Here is a 24747-nt window from a genome sequence, read left to right on the forward strand (position 1 = left end):
CTTAGGCATTGATTGGGCATTTTTATGTGCATAAATAAGCAGTGAATTGTCTGCCAGTTGAGGAAACAACTTACTGGATATGGGTTTTCATGTTAAGAATATCTTGATGAATATTAACTGTAATTGTGCAGTAGAAGCAAACGTTTTCAAATAAGCAACACCAAATATTGGCAAAGAAAATGTAATTTTCTACTTTTAGCTTAGTCAAGTTGAAGACTTTTGTTCTACACTGTTCCCTAGAGCTTACAAAAGTGATTAAACGCTGTATTCTGACCCCACACTATGACATCACCTAACATAATAACATTTGTGTCAAACAATAGCTGGCATTAGCAGCTATGTAAGCTATGTTAGCAACAGTAACAACTACATACTGTAAGCACAGAAGATGACATTATAATTACATTGTTGGATAAATACAAACACATTTGGCACCCTTAGTCAGTCAGTGGTTCCCTTGTGTCTGCTGTCATTCTGCTTATCTTTAGCCACAGATTCAGACATTGTGTCTACTCTTTCAGGCTACCTGTTTTCTTATCCACAACTGAATTGAAAATAAACAATCCATGGTGAAAGTTTTGATTTACACTCATGGCTTTAGACCTTTTTTCACAACCGACATTTTGACTTGGCATAGCTGTAAAAGCACAGGTGGAGCTAATAGCATTAACGATGGCTCAGTTCCATGTCCCTGCCATGTACAATACCCTAGCCCTGGAACATGACTGTGGCTGGTAAATGTCCCTCTCGGTCTTCCGTAGGGCTAGATAGGCCTTAGCACCGCCCATTTCCTGGTTGCCAATTTGTTTGGTCTAATCATCATCCATGCTAATCATAGACTGTATATATAGTCTATGGGTCTAATATATACTGAAAAGACCCAGTATGCTGCTGTTTAGAGTCCTTAGTGCATTCACAATGGGAGAGTTAGTAAATTAAGTATACTCCAAAAAACATTTTGCACACTAAATAGTGGATGATTTTTGAGTGTGCCGTTGATGTGCACTACTGGCCCACAATGCATTGCAAAAAAGGAAGTGGAGGAGCTCAACCAAGCCCCCGGGACCAGCGCCGGGCTTTGAATCCAATTTGACATAGCGGCCAAACCACATAATTACAACGTCACGTGATGCTATTGGGCCCAAAAAGACTTTTTCCCATAGACTTGCATTGTGAAAGAGATGTCTGTAAATCAGCAGATAATTTTATTTGAGCATCACAACCTCCGTGAAATGACTGGTCTCACTATCAGAATTTGATCTGTTCGGTCCGATCACATTTTGACAGTGTATAAGAGCCGCACCATTGAATTGTTTTATCCCCACTCAAGTTAGCCGGAGGGCTAAACCGGAGGTAGCTGGCTCGGCCGACGAAAGTCGCTAGTGCACATGCTCTATGGGCCCAATGACCCTGGAAGATCCGGGTAATTTTATATGCGGAAATCAAACTTTTTTGGCTTCATGCGCCACTGAGCAACTTTAATAGGAATGAACAGGGCCCCGCCCGACACTGTATCCAGTTCTTTTTATACATCCATGAACTCAACGCAGTTGGAAAAAAAAATTGCAAATGGTGGTGAGACAGCTCCAGAATTAAGTAGTTAAACAAGAAAGATAAGTATTATCTTTCTTGTTAGATAAGTATTATCTTTCTTGTAAGTATCTAAAGTATAAGTATCTAATTGGTAGTAGAGTCGGACATCAGTTTGGTTGACATTTGATGGCACATGTATTGAATCATTTCCTTTTAGCATAAAATGATATGTGTTGATTTTTTTGTATACTAACTGCAATAACAGCATGCTACAAAGACTAGTATACAGTACATATACAGTACAGTGTGTAATATATTGCATCAGTATGAAGTATGGAATTGGGACACAGCATAAGTATTTTCTCTAGAAACACAGCACAAAAAAAGACTCTAGTTGTCTTAAAAACCTGGTATGGTGTAGCTCCAAGATCTGGACACTATTTGAGAGTGATGACAGAAAATCCAAAATTATATTTGAAGACATATATTCTAGTTCAAAGGGACATTGTCTGTTTGAAGGTGAAATTTCTGCTCTGAATGAGTTAAAATCTTTGTTGCATGTACTTTAGATACCACAAAAGCTTATTTTTATGTAGGGAGAATTTTATTTCAACTGATCATTCCCACACACAAGCACACATTTCAAAACAAATCTCTTGAGTAGCCAATTTTAAAGCAGGGACTGCCCAACACAAACACATGGAGAGGGCGCAGTTATCAAAATCTGTCAGCAGAAGTTATAGGAGCTGGGAGCAATGAGAGCCCTTATTTCCTCAAAAAACTGCGTCTATCTGCCAAACTCCCATAGAGGCTTGCCACTGTACTGAGTAAGTAGCAGTTCATTATGTCATCTCTTTTTTACAGTATTCAGAATAGTCAAATAAACTCAAGCCCAGGGAGTAGTAAACACCCAGACAGCCTGGGTCTAATGGCAGTAAAGGAAAGTAGGGGAGACAGGCGGCATCGCTCTAAGTCGTCTGTAAGCATATTCTAAGGGGCACAGTCATCTTGCTCTCCTGATAATGATGCTTTCATTAGCCATTGGGATGCCAGGCATGTCCCATACACTAAAATCGGTGGAGATATCTCGCTCTTTTACTCTCTCCCTCTCCCTCTCTCTCTCTCTCTCTCTTTCTCAGTGAACTGATTTGGTCACAGTTTGGGTTCCATTCCTGTCTCCTGTTGTATTCCTGTCTCCACTTCACTCTGAGCCCATTAATGTAAATTATACCGAGAAAAGAAAGCAAGTTAAAGTGCAAAGGGTAAAAAGTAAACCCACTAGTGTGGTACCAATCTTTATAAAAACTATTAAATCATTCTCTCTTTATATTCCACCAAGGACCTGCCTCTGTGTCAGAACAGTCACTCAAGACATAGAGATTCTCTTGTCACCAGCCCACTCGCTTGTAAGAAAGCATGACTGATGCGTTTTTGGAAAATTGGATTCTTATGGAGGGCAAGGATATGATCCCATCCCATTCCTTCTGGATTATGTGGTCACTGGGGTTTCCTCGTCCTGGCCCCAGTATCCTGTGGTACTGTGCATGGTTGACACAGGAGGCAAGGCACTCAAAAGTTGATGATGGATTCAAAGACTCGTTGACAGCTCTGGAACAATGACCAAGGCAGGGATCAGGGAAATTCTGGGCTTGGAGCAATACAGAATACTATTGTTTGATTTCCCATCTTTGATGGAGACACAGTGGAAAGAAAATGCAGCTGGATATCCCCAGTGGCATAGCAGTGGCATGAAGCCTTATGATATTCAGACATCACAAAGCCAGCTGCAAAATGGTCAGCTGAACAATGTGGAGCAGTGAGTCCCACAGCCTGTGTAATTCACATGGTAAGTGAATAAAAATGGTCTGGGGAATGTGGCATTGTGCCATTCAAATTTATTCATCTCTTAAATGAGTCATTCAAATCCTGTTGATGTATTTAAGAGCCGCCTCAAAGTCCTAATGCTGTTTTAAAATGTGTGAGGTAATATATGGAATTGTAAATGCAGGCTACATATATATTCTTTATAAAACTCCTATCCCACAGGTATACCATACCATAGTTTAGCATTGGCTTTCATTTGCAGCTGTCAGTCACATTTCTACCCTCAGTGCAGCTGGACTACGAGTACAGACCGATCTCTCAGACCATCTGAAAATCATCTCCCATTCTTTTTCATTAATAAAAGTTCTATCATATATTTCTGCTAATGTGGGAACATGGAAACCCTGGCAACATGTACAGGTGTTTTCATGTGTAGCAGGCATGATGCTTGTGCTATGGCCTATGAATGGACAAATATGTGAGGGCTATGAGAGGAGAGGTGGTAAAAATTATTCCTAGGCAGGGTGAATTTTTAGCAGCTATGGGAGGCACTCAGTGGAGATGCCCCTAAGGCTGATAGGATGCTTTGATCAGAGATGGAGGGACACGCCTGTTAAAAATCAGCAGCCGCCCGTTCCCCCTCTATCTCTTTGTATTCCTCTTCCTCTATCCCTCTTTCACCCTCTCCACTGCTGTCTTTCTATCTCCTCTCTTTATATCCCTTCCTCCCTCATTTTCCCAACGACCTCTCTGTCTCTTCTGTCTCTTCTTCTCTCTCTTTCCAACTCGCTCATATGCAAACATACACATACCTAAGGGTCAGAGGAGCCGCCTTGTCTCCATCATGCCCCAGCTCATTCCAGCTCCCCAGGTGGTTGCTCAGTCATGCCCACAGGAGGCAGCAGCATTGGGCAGATGACCCACAGCACTCTCTGACACCCAGCAAACCCTTAAGACAGGCAGTGTTAATAAGCGCACAGCACACAAAGTAGCAGGCACACGCACATAACTTCCTGCAGTATGCATACACTAATAAATCATACAAATTTAATCCAGATTCAATAAATGTGCAAAGGCAGAGACAAACTCACAGCTGCAGCTATAGACTGATTGCACCCATATTTCTGTGTTGTTCAATATGATATTTCAATTGCTTTGATTTCACGGGAGCATATTTATTTCTGAAAACACTTTCCCAGTGATTTGTTTTAGTGGTTCACTTTATGTCTTTTCCAGGGTTGGTGCAGTGTGGGTATTCTCTGACACTGAGCAACAGTAGTGAGTAAATTATTCCATTCAATTATCTGAGCATTTGCTCAATATAAATACCATCTGGGTGCTTGAAATAGATTAGTTTAAGGCCATACTAAATTATTAAACTATTCCCAGTGAACGAGTCCCCATTCCCCTTTAAATGAGGCAGACTTATGGGGTTCATACTAAGCCCCTGGTCGTCTGACGCGCTCTGCACTTAAATCGTGTCTGCCTGGAACACTGCGACAGGATTCCCAACAGGAACATGAAAACAGGGGCCACCACTTGACCCTCACTGCCCAAACAGTTAACCCATTTCCCAGACTAACAGGCCTTGCCTAACTAGCATGAGGACAGAAACAGAGAAAAGTGTGCTTAGACTAACTGTATCTCAGACTAGGGTGGGTTATGAAATATTAGCTCTCTGATTTTGGTATATTACTCTAGACTATAATGTATTTGACAGGAAGAGTTCTCTATCACATTAGTTCATACTTCCACATGACCTCATTCACTCTCTTTCTCTCACACACATTTATTCAGCTCTGTCAAACAACAGACCTACAGCAAAGTATTTCTCATTTATTTGACACACTCCCTCCGGAGGTCCAAATCAAAATGTGAACATATGGCTGTGCTGCAATGTGCAGACACTACTATCCTCTAAACTGCCTTAGCTCAGTGCTTCAGGGGCTTGAACGCCCTGACAGTACACACAGCAACACACATCCAGTACACTTGACATCCCAAAAGCTTTCAGCTCTGTGTTAGAGGACTTTTATCCATCTTATGACCTGTATAGCATCAATAAAATGTCTTTGCCAGGGAATGTTTTTTTTTTTTTTTTTACTATTTTATCAGATTCCCAGACAGAAAAATTAATATGAGCCTTCATGCTGGAGAATTTGTCTTGAAGGATATACTCAAAGACAGAATTCGAAAGATGTCTAAAAAAGACTTTAAAAGAGAATAACATAATCATAATAATAATAATCACATTTAAGATTTTGTATCCACTAAATATTACTTCTTCTGGATGAACGGTAAAATTATTACTTCTTTAACTCTTCAAACCAAGAAAACAGTCTGAAAACTCAACAGCATGAAAGATTTTGATTCAAATTAGTATGCATTGCTATTGGATATCACATATAATCAGACTGCTCATATAAACAAATCGTTTTCCTATATCTGTCCGCTAAGGAGCTCAATTTTACAACTTGCTTGCACTTAGATTTATGATTTTCAACTAGATACTATATTTTGCTGTACACAGATTTACCTTGAAGTACAGATTAAATGTGTGTTTGCGTACTGTGGGGAATCTTTTTAATTAATATCAACCTCCCCTACTTTTCCCCAAGTATACTTTGGTAAAAGCAAATCTTTTCTTTACTGCACACAAATAAGATCTAGGTGATAAGTGTTTCCCTGGTGTGGGTAGGACTAGTAGCTGGGGCTTAGATCAAGATATTATATCATCAGATGTATGTTGTTGGATGCTTCTTCAAAGATAGAATCTCACAGGAGAAGGCACAAATCTTTTTAAATCAATTATGTGCAACTGCCAAATTTATCCAGTAGCCACAAAAGTTGTTTTTACACGCTTTCAATAAAGAAAGTTGCATAAATAAATAGCATCACTCAATCCAAGTATTTTTTTTCTTCAATAACATAACATTTTGAGTGCTGATCCAAATAGTTTCCTGGTGCCCTGAGTGAGCGTTCAAACGCTTTATTTACTTTTCCCTTTGCTGTATAAAAGGCTTGTCAACAGGCGCTTCACTGCACGTCTTGTGCTGATCTTGGGGCTCAGGTGTCCCTGAGCAAGGCTTCTTCGCAATAAGATCCTTCATTTATCACTCCCACCTACCATAGAAATGAAACACAAAAACAAAGCACTGTTACCAACATTTTGGAAACCAGGGCTGAGACACTCCATCAAACAGCACATCATCAAAACACACTTTGATAGAGAAATAACTTCCTCTATCTTACCACAGATCGTGAGAGCCATTTTTCAAAGACCAAGTATAATGGAAATTATGAAAAGGCAATTTCACGCTTGAGTAGAATTGGGGCGACGCAATGCTGCCATTGTGCTTTATAATGTTGGGTTGTAAACACTGAGATGCGGCCCTGCAAGTTGTTGATACATCTCCTCGGTGCATGGTAATGTTAGCCAGAGCACCAAAAAGTCCACAGTTCAGAGAGCAGAATAGGTGGCAGTGCTGCGGCTCAAAGCTCCTTTCATTTGTGTGATGACAGTAGCATTAACGTCACTCTATGTTTGCCCTTCACTCTTTATCTTCACTTCTTTTAAATTATGTGAAACCTAATATTGTATGTTTGTGCTTTTCTGTTTCACCCAAAGCATTGACTAGAGTCAGGTCAAGCTGTGCTAGATTTGCATATGTTTAGACTAACAACCTTTTTACAAATTCACATGAAAAACTGGTTCTTGTCCTTAACATGAAAGTAATGCATCATGTTCTATCTTTCTCTGCACTGGAGAAAATATATGAAAATCAATCCAGAGGCATTATGGTGATACTGTCCTTCAGTGGCCCCTGAAAAATTGTGAGGTTATTCAAAAGGACTGACCTTTTCTTTGAGAAATTGACTTTCAACTTTACCAGTTATTCAATTATATTTTTTTCATTCAGCCATTTATGAAAAGGCAGAATTTGACAGACCAAAATGATTTAGTAGGAAATGCAGGAAGAGTGACAAATTGGACAAAATAAATTTTACCTCCTGCTACATTTAATTTTGTCAAACTGTGCACTGCATTGCATGAATCATGTAGACAAGCCATTGCATTAGATGGGGTGTAAGGATATCTTACTCAGCTCAATTAGTTACATACAAAAATGTGTTATAATTTGGTTATAATTTGTGGCTCCTGCACACCATAGTTGTTTCTGTTTTGATCACTAGAAACACAAGCGTCATATAAACAGAGCCCTGCACTGTGTGCTGGAATTCATTCTTTGTGTATTTTCTTATATGTCTGCAGCTCAGAAACTGTAATTCCAAGAGTGTCTGGCCTTATAACTCCCTGGCACTCCCTGACACCTTCCTTATCTTCCAGGTTCTTTAACTTCTATTCTATAATTATAAAATTGTCGAAAAGCAGCATCACAAATATTTTTCCCAAAAAAGGTAGAACATGGAAACATATCACAAATTCAGTAAGTACAACAACTGAACACAGTTGTCCTATCACTTAACAAACAAAATTAGGACCATAGACTGTATAAAAATAATGGACATAGCCACTGTGACATCACTCATTGGCTGTGTTGGACTCACGTTTTGAACAAGCCCCCATGAACAGCACTGGGCTGTGAAGCCAATTTGACATAGCGGCCAAACTGTGTAATTACAACGTCACGTGACACTATCGGGCCCAGGAAGACTTTTTCCCATAGACTTACATTGTGAAAGAGACGTCTTTAAATCAGCGGATAAAATTTTTTGAGCAGCACAACCCCCACGAAATGATTCGTCTCACTATCAGAATTTGATCTGTTGGGTCCGATCACATTTCAAAAGTCAAAAAGAGCAGCACAATTGAATTGTTTTATCCCCATTCAAGTTGGCTGGAGGACTAAACCGGAAGTAGCCAGCTTGGCCAGCAAGTCATTAGTACGCTTGCTATATGGGCCCAATGATCCTGGAAGATCCGGCTAATTTTATATGCGGAAGTCAAACTTTTTTGGCTTCATGCACCACTGAGCAACTTTAATAGGAATGAACAGGGCCCCGCCCGACGCTGTATCCAGTTCTTTTTATACATCCATGGTTTGAAGCCTCGAGTTTGGCAATTTGACTGTCACCATCTTGGATTTTTAGAGCCAGAAGTGATGAGAAGTGACCATATTTGGACAAGAGGTGCATCTAACCCTAATGCTAGCTGCTAGCTTGATTAGCACGGTGCATTTACAGTCTATGGTTAACTTTTATAATGCTAATGCTAATGCTAATTTTCACTAGCGAAAAATGGGCTTAAAACCATTAAAACAAAATGTACTTACTAGAAAAACTGAACATCGGACTCTTTAGTTGGTCTTTTAGTACAACCAAACGCAGAACAGGACTTTTTTAGGCCACCAAAATGTTACACAACTTTCATGAACTGAAAACACATTGAAATAGCGACGGCTACGGCTACGCCTACACTCTGTGAATCTGGGGTTATGCCATGTTTACATTACCTAACCAACGTTGTCATCGTGGTAGCGATTTGTCAATCACAACGTAGCCATGCCCTAAAGCATACCCTGCTTTATCATCAAATTTAAATGTACTCTGAAGTTGGATTGATGTTTGTACATTCAGAAAGCATTTTGGTGCAAGAAAAGAGAGAGAAAGAGTGCTTTCAAGAGGGCCATTTGAACGTCCCACTATTGTGGTGCTCACAATTATATAACCAGTTTGATAGCTCTCTAATAGTTCATAAGTTATGATATGGGGTCTAGACATGCAAATAGTTTTGGTTTCATTTAGACTTTGAGATCTGCTGAGATTTCTGCTACAACAGTAATACAATTATGAGGAATGGACTGCTTCTTGTCCTCAAAGCATTTGGAAATACTTTACAGAGATAATGTTGTAATGTGATGACTGTATTTCAGTGGAGATATTTGAAGACTTTTTAGATTTCAGTCGTTTTCTTTGAGCAAGGCGGTATTAGAGGAACTTCAGCTTGAGGCAGTTCCACATTGGATTCAACATGTTTTAGATACTCACAGAGATTCATATTCATCTCTGTCATGTAAATAATATATTAAATTATACACAACTTGACAAAACACACTTATTTGAAATCTTGATATCAAGTTTAATTCTGGGAATTCTGTAATTTTCTTGTTGCCTGCATAGTGAACTTTACTGGCTGACTGAAACTCAGGCAGTAACATCATGGCATGTGTCTAATTTCATTTGCCCAGCTCTGCAGCTCTGACTTAACATGCTTCAACTTACTGCTTTTATCCTTGTATCTGCTGGGGATGTTGGATTTGTTTATCCACTGAGCAGTCTAAGTCTTGGTGTTAGTCAAACTGGTGTAGCATTTATGTCAATCCTTGTTCCACAGTAGGAGTATACACATACAGTAAAAGTATTACAGGGTATTTTTTCACCCACCAAAATGTATGCTACTAACTGTTCAGTACTTATGGGCAATTTTGTGACTCCAGATCTTGACCGTCATGTCTTTAGTGGAAACGAGAGCACCCATAAGAAGCCTAGGTAAACTATGAGTGAACATAGAAACCTTTTGGAAATTCACAGCAAGCGTAATTCAGTATTCTTACAAAAAAGTCACAGCCATTATTCCTATGCTGCGATTGCAGCTCAGCTAATAAGCGGGGCTGGACATTAAGTTTAACTATAAATGTAACTCCTTATCAAAAACTATGAATTGTCTATTATTCCACTTTTTTCAGCACAACTTGGACATTCTTAGGCAATCAAGATGCATTATGGTCTGTAAATGGCCTTAATTAAATAAAACATGAGGCAGTCATAAACCAGAGGATTAAGAGTAACCTTACAGGCCATAATAGGCCATAACTCATTTCCCTGTCCAACCCTCATATGCCTTAGTACATACAGTGGTGCACTTAGTGGGAAAGTAAATGGGCTAGTAAAGAGGATTTTACAATTTACAATTTACTGTATTCTCACAGTAAGTTAATACTAAATGTGTGCTCTGTTGTTTGGAATTAACACTTAGAAAGTTTTTTGGAAAGACCAAAGAAGGTATGTAGACTGTTTGTACAGGTTTTTGTTTTTTTTCCTGCAACTCTCAGTTCTTTAAAATCACAGCTGAAGACTTTTCTGTTTGCCACTGCCACCAACTTTGAGGTTTAATATCTTACACTGCACTCTAACTTTTATTCTCCCTTTTTATCTGTCTTATCCTACTTTAGCTTCTTTTTATTTCCAAATTTAACACTTTTTAATTGTATTTAAATGTCTTTTTTACATTGCCTTGTGTTGCTTTTATATTGTCTTGATGCCTTTTATGCGCGATGTAAAGCACTTTGAAATGTGCCATACAAATAAACTTGCCTTGCCTTGCCTTACATACATCTGCACCTTACTCACTATAATCTTTCCCCTTGTTTAATGAGATCTTGTCATTGCTGAAAGCATCTGTCTTTTTATTTCACCCCTCAGGCCTTGCATAAAAATAAATTGAACAAATTGCAAAGAATACCAATAAAGCTGAAGACCACTGTACAGTATGTCAATAAACCACAATAATATACATGAGATAAAACTTGAAACTAAATAATTGAGGGCTTATTTATTTTCTTGTCAGATTCTGGAGGTCTTATTTTCACTTGGGAAAACTGGGATTATAATTTTTGCAGTATTGCCACCTTGAGGTGAGAATCTGCTTTCTCCTCACTAACCTTTGGCTGATAAGACACGAGTCTGGAATTAAGGTGAAACATTGCCTCAGTCGTGGGTTAGATTTGATATATTGTACATAATCTTCCTCTGCTTATATCTGTGTGCATAAAGTATATGTGTGTATGAATGTATTTACACATATTGCAGATCCATGCCTATGAATTATGTATATGGTTGTGCAGTTTTAGGGCACTGCCAGTGATGCTGTACTTTATTGGATAGCTAAAAGAAGTTAAGCATCTGGAACTGGCTCATTTTCCTGCCAACTCTGTCTCCCACATCTGCATCTGAACTTAGCTTATCTATTGTGTTTACACAAAAACAAACAAATAAATTGTAAACAGGTTTACTATCTGTTTAAGTCTTTGCAAACTGCAACAAGATGCGCTTGGGCTCCCTTATACCTCACCATGATTATGATTACACATTAAACATTACCACTGATGTTAATGGTTTTAAGTAAATACGCTAATTAATGTGTCAGTTAGAAAACTCTTTTATGTACTGTAAACATACTTGTGTTCCAATAACATGTTGGCAAAATCAATATGAACCACTGGCTTAAAACATTGATGGGTTACAGTACAGCTTCAAAGAAATAGGTTTTCCTTCATCAAAATGCAAAAGTCTGCAGCAAAAGAATCTAAAATATAGACAGATCATTCACACTAATAGAACTGCAGTTTGGACACACTTTCTCATAGTATAGGTGTATCCAAACTTTTTCTGTATATGAAAAAGTGTATAACTTTTGAGTTACTGTATTTATAAGAATATGTCTCTACACAAACAGCCACGCACTGAGATGACACCATAACATAATTGGTGGTGGGGGGACATAAAATGAATTTATGGCGACTCTAAATATTCTCAGAGGCTTACTGTACAACAAGCTTAGCTCAGTTTTGTTGTCACTGGCCAGTCTGAAAGCAGACAGGCCAGGTGTGCATAAGGTCAATACTATGTCTCTTTGTTGTGCTTGTGGTGTGATTAACCTGTCTGGCACCTGTAACTCTGGCTGAACTCAGGTCAGTGACACTGTTGGCAGGGATTGTTAACCCAGCTGGTGTCTGTGACTCCAGGTACTTAATGCCTGAACCTGGATCGGTTAGACTTATTAGTGCATGGCAGCCCACCTGGGAAGCTGAACTTAGGTCAGCTGGACAGTTAATAGCAGACTAAGACCCATTTCCCTCTGTGTGCTGTCATGTAGCCCTGACAGCTAGTTTGACCCCATACAGCGAGTTCTGTGTGTTGACACCCTGATCCGCTACATAGGGTTTAATGCATAGCACTTTTTGAGGTCAGTAGACAGGTTGGACTCATGTTGAATCTCCGCTTCAGTGTACACACATCCACACTATAACTACACAAGTGTACTTATAAGGATGTATAGAGTTGAGATGACTATAGGCAAGGTGAATTACTCACATTCCTGTAACACATTGGTACTGTATGTGCATGTAGTATGGTCTACATAAAACTTCAAGGTCTTAAACACTGTAGAAGAATCAACTCTCTCTTCTGGAGTTTATCCTGACTTGTTTTCATAAGAAGGGCAAAAATGTTAAGAAGCACATCAAATATAAGACTGATATTTGCTTGTTGTTTTTTAATATGTGGTTACCCAATGAATAAAACATGAGTCATCCTTAGAATAATGTTGCTTCATAATATCTGTATGCATTCATGCATATTGTACAAATGACACTAAAGCAAAGAACTACACATATTGAAGTGTTACAGATACAAGACATTGCTCATAGATATTGAGGCACCTTCTAATGGCTGTGCGATGACAAAGACACAGAGGCAGAATTACAAAGAATGGATTGCGGCCACTGATAGCACCATGAAGAGCGCATCATCTGCAACTGCTATCTGCCCCGTCTCAAGGTCTGATTCACAAAAAGACATTGCGCTAATGATATGACGGTGCAAACACGCCCATAAAGTTTAGGTGCTGAGTGTAATTTGCCCTCGTTTTGTGTCTGATTGAGTGAGTGCAACGGTTGCCAGTGTTTCAGGCTTTTCTCCATATTTCAGCACACAGATTGGTTCATAATGAAAACTGCAGAGAGCCTCAAATTGCATGTCTGTAATTTGCAGAGGTGTGCACACACACAGTTCTCCACAATCACAAACCAACTTTCATTTATTTTACGTTTTATACTACTTTAGTATTTCGCATCTATAGTCTAACATAATCTACTGAAAAGTCAAATGTCAAAATACAGCTATTAATGTAATCAGGAAGGTCCGAAACATGTTAGATTAATGCAACAAACAGAACATCAGTAGTGATGTTCTGTTTGTTGCCCACAGCTGGCTGTGTGTAACAGCTGGCTGCAGCATCACACAGCAGCTGAAACGATAAGTGCATCTCCAAACTGAGAAAGAGGCTGTCTGCATTTACACATGCAGCACAGCAGTGGTAACTTCATTAACATCGGACTGATCAGGATCTGATGGTAATTAATGTTCTTTGTTCTGCTACACAGCTACACAGGTCAGCTGTTACACACAGATTCCAGGTTTATAAGGTGGAACTGTTTGTAATAAAGCAGCCCCTTACTGTATGGATGAATCCTGAGCTCCATCAGTGCTGTCAAGACATTTTTATTTTTGAGTAGCTGAAAGTCCGAAATAAGCCTCTCACCCCATAACTACTATGTAACTGAGTCCTTATTCCGATACAGCAAATCAAATCTCGCATAAAGCAACAATGTGGCATTTGATCATAGGTCACACTGAGCCTGATAGCATCCTGCTACACAACACAAGAGCCACAAACTCTTAACAAGCCACTTTAGCTTTCCTGCTAAAGTCTCCTACTCATCCAGTGTACAACTACTACTACTAAAAAACACATACCCTGTCCTACACCTTAGCTTGTTGAACGAGCCGCCAACATATGTGGAAATGTCACTTTGGACCCATTAGATGCTGGTTTGGTCATTACTCTTCAAAATCCCTGTTAGCAACGCACTGTCACACTCTCAGCCAGCTGAGACAAAAAGGAGAATTTCTGATATTTTCCCAAAGACCTTTTTTCTTCATTCTAATAATACAAAACTTAGAATTAAATGTGATTTCAGTTGGACTTTAAATATCCATCATATCACTGTGTTAATATTTTCGAAAGCAAGGAACGTGAAAGGTTTGCTAGTGTTTCTGACTCCACCGAAAATGACCACCAAACTCTACAGATCTTTGTAGTTTTCAACCCACTGTGTTGGTTTACTACTCCAAATGGTTGAGACATACCAACCTAAGATCAGGTATAGCCAAGGAACAGTAGATTGCCAGATGGTCTTGCACAAAATAGTGCATTTATTTAGTACATTTTTTTTTAGCAGTTGGTGAACCAAACCTCACAAGTCCTGTGCAAATGGCATGTAAACTGTTACTCCAGCCTGTTGTGCCTGTGTGAATCATACATGGTATATTTCTGGGGTTGTGTGTTCTCACCTCTTAAAACTGTTACAAAAGCCTTAGTACATTTGGCTGAGAGTGCACTAATAAAATCCAAGCCCAAATGCACCAACAATGACACTGGAGTAATCTACTTTGTAGTGCTGTGATAGAAAATATCGGGAAATGGATACAAGTAGATGTAAGAGTGGGTTATTACTTTTGATAACACTTAGTGGTGGTTAAAATGTACATTTGTTGGGCTAATGAGAAAGATATTAGAAACATCAAAGATCCTCTTAAAGTAAAGTAACAGGTGAACTCATAACCACTAAATTTTCCATATTACCTGCTTCACTCTGCGTCATTCATTGACTGACTTAAAAAGAGATCAAAGACACATTTCTGATCCTTTGTTGAAGAAAAAATACTTGATGTTCATGTTAATGGATATAGTTCTCTTGAGAATGATCTTTTCTTTGATTGTTTCATTTTCAGCTATGCCTATCCAGTTTGCCTTTAAAAATTGATGCACATCAAATTCTTTACTTTGTCTTATCTGGATGTTCTTTCATGAGAGAATGAACATGTGAGAAAGAAAGCTGAATGTTGCAGTGTTTGTCATCAGGACAAAAGCAGCATAATAAAGATACTGTATTTGTTGAAGTTGAAATCCTTATCATCATGAAATCCTTGAATACTACACATAATCTGTACAAAAAATATCTTCTCAGTTCCACCTGCCTAGCAACCATAGTTCTCTTCAGTTTATGAACTCTCCAATCAGTAATGATTTTCATTTCTTACCAGTTACAGAAGATGAGGTTCGGAGATCTTAATCAATTGAAAGATTCTTCTCCAGGTTATGATAATATTGACCAGAGCTGGATCTACGTACAGGCATTCTAGGCACATGCCAAGGGTCTCATTACCACTAGGAGGCCCAGACAGAAGGGTAAAGAACATCAACTGTATGTTAAACATATATTTTGAAATATATAAAATATTTTTAAGATAAAAAAATCTGATCTTAAACTTCATTTCAATGTTTATATATTTATTTATTTATTTATTTGAACATACACGTTTACGTTATTATGTTAATGCCAATGTGTGGGAAAAAGTATTTCCGGTTCAGTGGAGGTCATGTTCGTATGTTAGCAGCAGCAATATATAGGCTAGCAGCTTTTCGGTATTGGTATGCTTTTGGATGCAGTAAAGCGGAAAAAAAAGAAAAATGAAGAGGAAGAAAGAAAACAACAGAGAGGGGCTTCACACAAGTTTGTCTCGGGCCCTGCAATTTCAAAGCCCACAAACCAGCCTGCTGCAGGACCCCCCGCACCCAAAGACTCAGCAGCAAAGGCAGGTGATTTTAGCCTTAGAGTTAACATTAGCAGAGCAGCACCGGGTCACGACTTTGACAGATACTGAGGATGATTCCTCTACAACGACATAAAAACACCACCACAAGCAACAAGGATGGACAACAGATGAGGACAACACATCAACATCATAGAGAGGGTGTTAAAAACAGGTAAAACTTCAATACATATATCCACCTGTGAAGACAACTCACAAATACACTATTCTGAAAACAACAAACAATATGGGGGGAATACAGTCTGCCTAGTGTAATCTATCCATTTAATCTGGCTCTGACATCGATATCCATTTCATAAGTACATTGTAAAATCTCTATCTCACATTATTAATCTCTCATTTGAAAAAGGAATTGTATCTCTTGAACTAAAAATTGCCAAGATTATTCCTATTTATAAAGATGATGACCCAGCTGTCTTCAGCCATTATAGTCCCATCTCCATCCTGCCTGCTATATCAAAAGTACTTGAAAAGCTTGTCTATCAAAGATTAATCGAACATCTTAATAAGTACAAAATTATACACATCAGTACAGGTTAAGGTGTTAGATGATGAACTTCTTAAGCTATCTATTTGGTTTAAGTCCAACAAACTATCACTTAACATTTAAAAACAAGCTTCATCTTTTTTGGTCTTAAATCAGAGATTTTTAACTCCTCGTTTAAAATTGCAATCGATAAAATAGCTAATGTGCATTCTACACAGTACCTTGGCATTCTGCTTGATGAATCCTTATCTTGGTAACCTAATATCATGTTCATGACCACGAAAATGGCCAAGAGCACTGGTATACTGGGCAAAAGCCCTCACTTGATCAACACTGAGGTGGCCACTACATTATATTTTTTGTATGGTTTATCTGTATATGAATTATTGTAATATAGCTTGGGCTGATATTCATCAGACCAAAACTGAGCCCATATACTGTCTTCAGAAATGAGCTCTAAGAATAATAAGTTTGTACATCAAAGACATTCCTCTCAGCCTCAATGTTTATCGAGTGAAATATCTTCAGATTGGTTTATTTGTTCATAGTTCCTTAGAAAGAACCCTTCCCCCTTTTTTCGTGAAATATTTGCATAGAATTATCAATTCCATAATTACTCCTCACATAGCTCCTTAGACTCCCCAAATTCCTGTACTTCTCAATCTCAGATTATTATATTTTACCAAGAGCCCAAAATATGGAATTCTCTGCAATCACATGTTTTGAATTTGTCTTTACAGCAGTTCAAAAGAGCCCTGAAATCATACAATTGTCATAGAAGTCCAAAAGCATTCATTATTTGTGTTTGCTGTAACTCTAAGTGATATAACATGAGTGTATACTCTTAGTCTGTTAATGATAGTGTTCGTGTATACTTACATGTATTATGAACAATTATTCTTTGTGTGTGTGTGTTTGTTTGTGTGTGTGTGTCTTATGACTATGACTGATTCAAGGACAATGATGACTCATTATAGTTGTGTAATAGATGGGTGTTAATGGGATGCATTGTTGTTAAGTGCTATGCTAAACTATGTCTTCCATTTTAACTATGTCTAAACTTATTGATAGATATATCCAAACTGTGTACTCTACATTGTGATTATTTCCTGTAATATGCTGCCTGGAGAATGCCACTTTTCAAGCCCCTGGAGGGTGTTTAGGCAATTCTCCTTCACATTCCTTTGCAAATTATATATTGTATCTTTTTTTTAAAAAATTATATGAGTAAATAAAGAAACGGAGGGAAATAAAGTTTATCAAGGTCCAATTCTTTTGATATCTGCTGTCACAGAAATGCTGTGGATGTTACTTCCACCTCTACCTAAACACATAATTGTATCAAAGAAATTTCAAGTTTAATACTTTCAACTTTCAATTGGTATCAATATTTTCATGGTCAGAAGCCTGAAAATCACTGTCCTCATGAGCTGTGTTATATACTGGCAGTTGTATTATGAACATGTTTCTTGCATTTCCAAAACACTACATCTTACAATTATATGGTGTTTTATAGTTGAACAATGATGAAATATATTTTGTCTATATCAGAGCCAAATCATTTAACACTTAAATGTAGCATAAAATCAGTTGTTTCAGCAGCAGGGCCAGCAAACATCAATTCTGTAACACACTTTAACAATTAAAGTTGTAAATAAAAACTCCCTCTTAAAAATAATGAAAAATCCCAATACCCTTGCATAGAAGAACTACTCCAGTATTCAGTGATTCATCCCACGCATCTAAAAGGGACAGAAGAAAAGCAGATGAAGAATAATTGATTCACAGAGAAGACAAATGCATACACTCAATTAAAGTTTGCATAATTTGGTGAGCGACTTTATAGATGACAGAAAGCTTCAGCTAGGTTTCCACTGAACTGTGAATTCACTGTTTTTCACTTAAGTCTGAGCACCAGCTCTCCCTCCAGGTATCCTCTCCAAAAAGCAGAGAAATATGGGTGTGTAAAAATAGAGAAAAGTAAAAAGAAAGTAACAAACATTGATTTGCATCATCCTTTGAGGTTATGCTTTTGAAATGTATTGCAACCTGGAATAAAATGTGCTAAATATTTGCTCAGCAAATAAACCCAACCCATGCTCATATGTCACGGTCCTCATACACAGTAAAATAGCATTTATCATTAAGTGTCTATTCAAGGTTTTCTTGTCTAAATGATGTCTAAAGCATGGACAAAGAATGGTCTTTTACACTGCCGGCATTTATTCACCCACAGTCTGAAAATCCACCATCTGTTTGAGTCTCATAGGCATTCTCAAGGTTCAATGTTTTCTTCCCTTTAGAAAAGGAGGCAGAGATTGTTCTGTCCTCTGACCAAAACAAAAAACAGATTAGTATATTGTAGATAGACCTCTTGATGATGAAAAATGGCAACAAGAAAGAAGAAGTTCACTCTTATGTGGAGTAAGGAGAAAAGGTGTACTAAAAGGCTTTATTTTATCAGGAATCATTTTGGTTAAAAACAAAGGACAACAAAAAGTTTCATCCTCACAGGGTCTTCACAGTGTGTAGTCAAAGAATAAAGCCCCCGGGAGGTTGTTAAGAGTGTCTGAAGAACTTTATTTTTCTATCAAATTTGGGACAGAATTGGCTCTGAAAAAGAAGTTCCACATCAGACAGTCGTGAAAGAAGTACTCAGCCCTTTTCTTACTGTAATTAAAAAGTACTAATACAGCAATGTAAATATACAAGTTAAAGTCTACCTGAGTAAAAATATAAAAGTATCATCAGCAAAATGTACTAAAAGTACTCTTTCTAAAGAAAAATGTCCCCTGTGACTGATATATATTATTATATGTTACATTATTGCATCTATGCTTAAGTGGCATTTTACTGTTGTACTGTTGTTGGTTGAGGTGGAACTAGTTAGTGTAGTCTAGTGGTTCCAAACCTTGTGGTTGGGCCCCCTCTTATTCTATTTTAGCTTATTTTTATTTCCAATATAACACTTTATAACTGTATTTAAACATCTTTTCATATTGCCTTGTGTTGCTTTTACATTCTGTCTTGATGCCTTTTATGTTTTATGTAAAGCACCTATAATTGACTTGTTGATGAAATGTGCTATACAAATAAACTTGTCTTGCCTTGTCACAAGATAAATCCGAGGGGTTGTGACATGATGAATTGGTTAGGAAATAAGAAAACATAAGTTTGTGTTCATTTTTATGAATTTTCTCTAATCTTTTTAGATTAGTTTAGAGAAGAAATGTCTCTTTGGTGGAGCTGCTAACAACTCGACATCTGAATTGTAACAAGGTGAGGGTTCACAAGTCAAAAAGCTTGGAAATCGATGGTTTGATCAATTAATAAATAAGCATGTCGTTTGTAATGTTTATTTCACAGGGACCATATCAGATAAACACTGTCAGATGTGCAAAGCAACAGATGTAATGTATAAAGGGCATCTAGCTGAAGCTAATTTGCAGGCCCCGATGCAAAATCTGAATATGCAAAGTAACCAGTAACTATACCTGTCAGATTAATGTAGTGGAGTAAAAATTATTATATTCGTCTCTGAAATATACAGGAGTATAAAGTAAAGCAGCCACTAACAACAGAGATAAGGGATTCTAAGGTGACATAAAGAAAATGAAAACTGTATTAAGATGCAAAAGCTATAGTATACAATTGATTTTGTATTACATTACATCAAATCAGTGTCACAAACTCTCAAAACACTGATACCATATCTGGGAACTTTCTTTAATGATTTGTCACTGTGAAGTACAGTATGTGCATGTGATTACTTTTACCTACAGTACCTACTGCCTTATATCTGTTATTGATAAACCACTCAGATTTGTCAAATCTGATGAACTGTGTCATACTAATAATGCAATCCGGATCTCGATTCAAGAGACAGAGAAAAAGATAGGGCAAGAGTGGCAAGGATGACTGTGGGAGACAGGTGGGAGGAGGAGAGGGAGCTGCTTTGATGTCAGGAATATGTCTTTGAAGCCTGTTAGCTTTGTGATGTGCTTTAAACGTTTCCATACCTGAGCAGAATTTCTACCTCTAATGGTTTTCCTAGTTCAGGTATCTGTGCCTAACCACAACATTAAGAACAAATTCCCATAAGTCCTGTGATCCCACAAGACCTTCAGATAGCAATACTACACTAGCAAAATTATATATTCACACTGATGTTGTGAGGAAGTCAATTTGCCACTAAACTGTAGGCTATCTCCTCCTTTCACTCCTCTCTCCTGTCTTATCAGATCTCTAAGTCTCGTAGTCCCAGGTTTCAGCAGACACCAACAGCAAAGACAAGATGCTTCATTTCTGACACATTTGCAACTGAACAGCACCACAACAAGCTGCAGTGTCTGTGCCGCTTCCTGTCACCTCCCCTCCCCGTGACCTAAACCAAATACAGTGTCACACCTGAGGCACAGGGACCATAAAGAGCACTAATCGACAGATGCCAGGGTGTTCTGCACAAAGTGCTCCAGTTTGACAGTCTGTTCGTCTTGTAATTACTGCATCTTGGTTGGGATCATTAAATATTCATACGCCATCAGCTGGGAGCTGCTCCAACTCTGCTACTCCAGTGGCACCTCTCTTCACACTAAGATTGGTAATGCACCCTTTTCTTTTGTATTCTCTTCTTATTCACATTTAAACTTTTTACCTATAACTTTGCACAAGAGTTTCACAACTTTAACTTAATTTCCACTGTATTTTCTCGATGTTCCCTTTTGGTAATTTTATACCTAACCAACCTATTTCTTTAAAGGGGACACATCATGCACAGTTACAGGTCTATATTTACTGTATATTCTGGTATACTGGTACTACTGGAATATCATTGCATGATTAACAGTTCAAAAAACTCATTGTTTATCTTATACTGGCTCTTTATGTATCCCTCAGCAGATTTCCACCAGCTCCAGAAGCTACATAAAGAAACAGTGGTAGTAAGAATTCACTAATTTCTTCTTCTTCTTCTTCTTCTTCTTCTTTACTTGATAAACTTCTTAAATACATCTGTACATGTTCAAGCCTGAATCCAAGCCAAAAAATATGGACAATGCAAACAACCCGTGGAACAACTTCAGCAACAACCTTAGCAACAAAAGCTATGAAATGGACAAAAAATCAGACGTCATCACAAGTAGAGATAACTTTGCAAATGGAGTGTTTAGGGTATGCAGAACCCTGGCTTTTGACTTGCAGGGAGCATTTTACATATGTTCACCTCAAGTTTTGGAACTTTGACCATGTTTAACACCCCCCTTTAAGTTAATTAGATAACTTAAGTTATCTGTAACTTCACATACTGTACATCACATTAGAATAACATTATCCATTTCAGAATGCTTTAATCATAATTAATATTTAATCTGATATATTCACAATGTGCAGAGAGGAGAAACAGACTCTGCTGTGATGTTGCAGACAGACATAAAGAGGAAAAGGGAGGGGCAGTGTGAACTCTTACAAATGTTAAGGCAGCTCTCCTCTCTTCCATGAATCACAGCAACAAAATGTGAGAGGGAGATGAAAATCACCAGTATCCGACAGGATTAAGTCTGAGAATTACTAAAGCATGGGTAACATTTGGGTTAAACCTGTGTGAGGGAGGTGCATTTAATATGAGAGATGGGTCAATTCAATATACTCAGCTTTATTACTCCTGTGCGTTTTTAAAAACAGACCAAAATACCTACAGTATGAGCAAAGGGACAACTGGAAGTTTAAGTTCAAAATGGTATTTGCTAATTGTATAAATCTTCAAATTCTGACAGAAAACTCAGAAAACTATTATCTGCCTTGATATTTTTTAACAGTGAATGAGCTATAGAGAATATTTTACTTTATGATTTGTAAACCAATGATAATAGTTGCAAATAAACTGTAGTCTGGCTTTTGATATTGTATATGTGTATTTTATTTCATGTGAATTATTATGGGTTTTTATGAAAATTAATGTATTTATTATGAACAGTTATTTTGATAATGTTATACCTAAATGAAATATTAGAAAGATGTATTGTATGTGTCTGGTTAAGGTGCTGGCCAATATTATAGGTATAACACATTAAAAATAAAGGTGATAAAACAATATTGCCTTCCATTACCTGTGCTGATATTTTATCCACATTCATATTTTATTCATTACTTTGTGGTTGAGACAAAGGTGTGATAGTGTTACATTTGAACAACTTTAATGCTAATTTGAGCCCTTCAAAAGTCATGTTTATTCATATAGCCCTTTATCACAAACAGGCACTACACTTTTGAGCCTACTTAAGTAATCAACAATGGCTCACAAAAGAAAATGAAGGAATAGAGCATGTTTGCATATTAGTTTGACCAGGAGTGTGTCTAAAAATGTTTTGTTTTTTTTAAAAAGGGTTTGAAAGGCACATTCACCATACAGAGAATCGATTCATTATGTCTTGTTTTATTTCGTGGATATTGCTAAATGCACATAATGCACATGGTTATCTCATAATTTTGGGGGTTGTTTTTAGATCCATTAGACATGGGGCCTGTGAATGTGGTTGGCCCATCCTTTTGTGGTTCACAGCAAAATATCCCAACAACCACTAGCCACACTGCCATAAAATTTAATATGGGTATTTATTTCCAACCTTTTATGACTTTATGACATTACGTAATCTAACAGCCATCTTGCCATTACAGTCATGCTCCCTAAGGTACAAACCTTTTTGGTTCATTGCCTTTCCTCAAGTGCCACCCCTTGAAAAACCTTTACTTTTTTAGCCCTCCAAGGCTCCTCTGCCAACTCACCTTGAGGATAACAAAATCATTTTGAAAAACATCAGTACAGTTTATACTGACACACAATACAAAGCTGTGATATGGTATGTGTTGATAAAGACAAAAGTCCACTCAAAAGTCTTTAAAGTCAAATTTTATATAATAACAGCTGTCAAACTGCAAAGCCTAGGATTCATAAACTGTCCTTGAAACAACTATCTCCAAAAATTCTGTTTGGTTCTATGATCTGCCACAGACAGAAAAGGCCTTTATGGCATGGAATCTGAATAGCACAAAGGATAAGCAAAAAAATAAAAAATAAAATAAAATTAATAAAGCTAGGATTTTTTAAATAGGCTTACTTAAAGACCTTGGCTACATAAGAAGTTTATTCATATGCATCAAAGCAGCCTATGTCTAATCACAACAAGCTAAATACAGCTGCACTGACAGGGGTTTAAAAGGTCACAACAAGCACATGGCACAACAGATGACACAACACAAACAAAATGTACATAATGCAAATAAGAATGAGTTGAACTTACTGTTTTAGGTGCACTGAAACATAAAGTCCATGCTCTTGTAGTCCTCCATTTTGGCCTTTCTTTTTTACTTGACTTTGAGAATGGCCAGAGCTGAAAACTGTCCATGACAAGTCAAGTCTTTTGCATCATTTTTTTTTCAGTTTTGCAGGCTGGCATGATTTTACCTTCATTTATAAATTATTATTCTTATTATCATAAACAATTCCCTTGAAGAGACCAGAAACAGTGATGAATTTGGTTTGCTAACGTGTTACATATATATAATGTGATATATGTGTCACAGACATCGCTAGGTGTTAGCTTGATGCATGGGGTGGGGGGTCATATTTACATGTATCTTCTTTGCTAGCTTGCTACATTCAGGAATCAGCTGCTTCTATTCAGAGTTAGATCTTATGGAGTGTCCAGTCACCTGGGCTAAGATTTATCTGGCTGTTGATGGTCAGAAATCACATCCAAAACATAGGCTGGTTGCTTGTTAAACCACATGTTAAATGCAGAATATGTAACGTGTTAGTGTTACATATTCGGATTTGGAGTTGTGTCAGTATTTTAAGAATATAACTGATTACTTATTCTGTTAGTAAAGCAATGAAATTACTTTTAATGAGCAGAATGTAATGAGTAATTGAGTTCATTTTTGAGGTAACTTGCCCAACACTGATTGGGCCATCCCAATGCCCACTCTTAGTAGCTACTTGTATGATGTATTTCCGTTAACTGACACAGTGTCCAAGTATCCGTTAAGACTGCAGTGTGGAGGTTTATCAGAGCTCACTGGGACACTCTAAGGGATTAATAAGGACATCCCATCACTATCACAAATACAAACAGGATACTGTATTTGGCACAATCGAGCTCAGATGATTTGTATCAACCGAACAGTATTACAGTTAGAGTCCAATGACAGTAAAAAATGCACATTCAGGAGTTGAAAGGAAAAATACAAAGCAATTACATAGATTTAGGCTATCTAGAAGCACATAGGTACTGTATATTAAAGAGACATAACACAGTATTATTTTGAATGGTTTCACACTGAAGAATGGAGAATATTTTCCAGAATCTCTTATAATGGATATGATATTAAATATTTATCTTGACAGTGTCAGATATACATTATTATTCTTA

The 24747-nt window shown here is 37.6% G+C and overlaps 1 protein-coding gene across 3 annotated transcripts in view; it reads right to left on the reverse strand.

Annotated features, from left to right (window-relative positions):
* The window catches only part of LOC121895088 (cadherin-4-like), a 276647-nt gene extending 253560 nt beyond the window's left edge, over positions 1 to 23087 (reverse strand). For 2 of the 3 annotated variants that reach the window (XM_042407925.1, XM_042407922.1), the window contains exon 1: positions 442 to 722. The gene's annotated coding sequence lies outside the window, so the exon portion shown is untranslated. Of the gene's footprint in view, positions 1 to 441; positions 723 to 6354; positions 6481 to 18015; positions 18064 to 23015 lie in introns of those variants that run through there. The other variant, XM_042407923.1, reaches the window with a different exon arrangement.
* Between the last annotated feature and the right edge of the window lie 1660 nt (positions 23088 to 24747).

The sequence above is a fragment of the Thunnus maccoyii genome, chromosome 4, assembly GCF_910596095.1.
Source record: "Thunnus maccoyii chromosome 4, fThuMac1.1, whole genome shotgun sequence".
Taxonomy (NCBI): domain Eukaryota; kingdom Metazoa; phylum Chordata; class Actinopteri; order Scombriformes; family Scombridae; genus Thunnus; species Thunnus maccoyii.